The sequence below is a fragment of the Macrobrachium rosenbergii genome, chromosome 42 (genome assembly GCF_040412425.1).
Source record: "Macrobrachium rosenbergii isolate ZJJX-2024 chromosome 42, ASM4041242v1, whole genome shotgun sequence".
NCBI lineage: Eukaryota > Metazoa > Arthropoda > Malacostraca > Decapoda > Palaemonidae > Macrobrachium > Macrobrachium rosenbergii.
In genome coordinates, this window is record NC_089782.1 from 29,074,236 (window position 1) to 29,078,149 (window position 3,914).

Genomic DNA, 3,914 nt, shown 5'->3' on the forward strand with positions numbered 1-3,914 from the left:
AGAGAGAGAGTATTTGAGCGTGTGCATGGGAAAGTTATCAGAGAAACCATTATGAATCAATGAGTGAATAAGGTCCAAAGCCTATTAAATTTGGAATTATTATCATTAATACCTGTTCCTTGAAGTACATCGTAAGCAGCTCAAACCAAAGAGGCTCTCCCTTCCTTCTGCATGCAAGCATTCACTCATTTTGCTCACTACATTGTGGCTGTCGCGCAGAAATTAAGATATTATGCAAAGTAGCGTTTTAGCAACTTTTTTTATTTTGCTTTCCTAGTAAATTATTAGTTTGAGGTAATTTTGTACTTCGGGTGTTTTATAAAAGTACTGATGATGTTGAAATTATTTTTTTTTATTAGTTTATTATTTGATTTGTTGTGACTTCGTGGTTGTATTTGGTAAAATTTTATATTTATAAAATAGTTTAGTTGGTTCTTTAATAACGTTAATTTTTTTACTCTTAAAATATATTCTTCGTGACCTCTGATGACCTTGCTGCTAATTAGAATTAGTTTTTAGTTAAGTAAATTTCACACGGACACCTTTGGTGGTTCTTGGTTCAGATTACACGTCAATCGGTTTGGTCTGTTACTGATTGCGTCATTTTTTTGAGGTACAGTGTACCGAGTGTATATGTATATGTGTATGACGTGTGCAATATGTATGTATATATATATATATGTATATTATATATATATATATATATATATATATATATATATATATATATATATATATATATGTTATGGTGCACAACATATATATATATATATATATATATATATATATATATATATATATATATATATATATATATTACATTTATGTATATATATAAATATATATATATACAGTGTATATATATATATATATATATATATATATATATATATATATACAGTATATATGTATATATATATATATATATATATATATATATATATATATATATATATATATATATATATATATATATATGTTTGTGTGTTTTTCTAAGCGTAATCTGAAACCCATGTAATCATTTTAATTACAAGTTATCATTGTCAGTACTGATATTTCTTCTTTTACACGCATTGTTTTCATTATATCTGAAATTATTGTGTGATTAAATTGCAGTACAGTTCTCACCGTATATCAGAGGACATTTTTTTAAAAATAAGTTTGATACTGGAGGAACGCTAACTATATTTCTCTTTGCAAGATTTTTATTTTTACTCTTGAAAATATCATTTGACGTTTTCCAAAGCCATCTGTATATATCAAGTAGGACGTGCCTTAATAGTCTCCACATCCAGGGAATGTATATTCCTAGTCTTGATGTTCTTTTCTGTTGGTATTGTAGATTTTTCGTGTTGGTTATTGAGGAAGAAACAATCGCCACGAATTTTATACACATGCATGCACACACATATATGCATATATATATATATATATATATATATATATATATATATATATATATATATATATATATATATATATATATATATATATATATATATATATATATATATATATATATATATATATATATATATATATATATATATATATATCTGGCCAGCATATACACGAGTGTTTCCAGAAATATATGATGTACTTTTCTTGTTCCATTCTTCTCCAGTCCAGTTATGTTTATGGAAATGGGACGCTACGTCTGGAAGCTTCTCGTTCAATGTCCTGTTTGTTTCTTTGGTAGAGTTGTGCTTCGAAATCTACCTATGGTCTCTCTCTCTCTCTCTCTCTCTCTCTCTCTCTCTCTCTCTCTCTCTCTCTCTCTCTGTCAACAAGGCGATAAGTTTATCGCTGGTGTTTTCCTTCTCCCCTTTTCTTTGCGTTCCTTTCAAAGATTTTCAAATCTTGGACACAGAATTCTTTTCTAGGGAATTGTGAGTTTTTTTATACGCGGTCTTCACATTTTATATATTTTATTTGTGTTGTTTTTGTTGTTTCATTTTGAAGGAAGTGGAGGTTTTGCTTTCGTTATTCTGAGTTTTGTTTCTTTCCAAAGGGCTGTTGTTTACGCCTAAATTTGTTCCCAGGTGCTTGTATTGAACTTTTTTTTTTACTGAAACGAATTTTTTTGCAATATAGGGTTAAAATCGTGTATATTTTGAAGGTGCATTTATATTTGCATCGTTATGCATCTTGTTACTTTTCGTATAAAAAAATGAAATAAAAAAAAGTAATGCCGCCGGTGCCTTTAGTGCTTGCTGACCAAGAATTAGTGCGTGCTACTTACGCTGCAAAGTATCACCTTCAGCGTTATTTTGGTTCGCCATTTCTTCCACTTCAAAGCTGTGGAATGATCGATCCTTCTAGGTAGATTCCTGATGCCTTTACGCAGTTGTGCTGTTAACCTTGTTATTGTAAAAGCTCCCTAATATTTTGTTTACCTTTAATTTTTTTTCCTATATTCTATAATTTTTAAATTTTTTTTTACATTTTCGAGCATATGGACATTGTATTCAATAGAAGCAAACTTAGCAAGTTAGTGGATTTTTTCCCAGTGGCACCAATTTCTAAGTGAATGATTGTTTAATTTAAGTAGCAATAATATTTGTCATCAGTCATCATCTCCAACTTAAATCTTAAGTTATCAAACTGACGACGTTAAAAGAGAAAACTCACGAATGAATTTGCTCTTTACCAGCGCATGTGTATGTGTGTGTGTGTGTGTGTGTGAGAGAGAGAGAGAGAGAGAGAGAGAGAGAGAGAGAGAGAGAGAGAGACAGACAGACAGAGGGAACTCTAGTGCGCGTGTGTTTGTGTGTATGACTGGATAGATGGATGGATGGATGGGTAAGAGAGAGAGAGAGAGAGAGAGAGAGAGAGAGAGAGAGAGAGACTCTAGTGTGTGTGTGTGTGTGTGTGTGTGTGTGTGTGTGTGTGTATGGATGGATGGATGGGTAGGAGAGAGAGAGAGAGAGAGAGAGATGGGTGTGTGTGTGGATGGATGAGAGGAGAGGAGAGAGAGAGAGAGAGAGAGAGAGAGAGAGAGAGAGAGAGAGAGAGAGAGAACTCTAGTGTGTGTGTGTGTGTTTGTATGGATGGATGGCTGAGTAGGAGAGAGAGAGAGAGAGAGAGAGAGAGAGAGAGAGAGAGAGAGAGAGAGAGAGGCCTCACCAAGGTCCCAAACACAAAAATGTGTCGGAAAATAGGAGAGTGATTTAGGGGGACCTTTGCGTTTCCTTAACAAGGCGGGAGCCATTCCAGATGCCATGAGTTCATGATTGCTCGAATTTATGGACAACCTGTTGATATTTCCTTCCTTTCGGAGTCCTTTAAATTGGGGGCAATGGCGTGACAGTAGGGAATCAGAGTGAGATGGCTTTAGTTACTGGTTATATATATATATATATATATATATATATATATATATATATATATATATATATATATATATATATATATATATATACTGTATATATATATATATATATATATATATATATATATGTATATATGTATATATATATATATATATATATATATATATATATATATTTATATATATATATATATATATATATATATATATATATATATATATATATATATATATATATATATATATATATACATAGAGAGAGAGAGAGAGAGAGAGAGAGAGAGAGAGAGAGAGAGAGATAGTGAACTCGATATTAAAAGACATTTACGTCTTAATATTTGTGATTAAATAAAATGAAATGTTTGCATGTGTTTATGTCTGTATGTATGTATGTATGTAGAGAGAGAGAGAGAGAGAGAGAGAGAGAGAGAGAGAGAGAGAGAGAGAGAGAGAGAGAGAGAGAGAGGGTATAATGAATTCTATATTAAAAAGTATTTTTGTACTAATACTTCTGATTATAAATAAAAAAGTCATACACGTAAATGCCAAATATTTTTGTAATGTATATATATATTTCTTGATG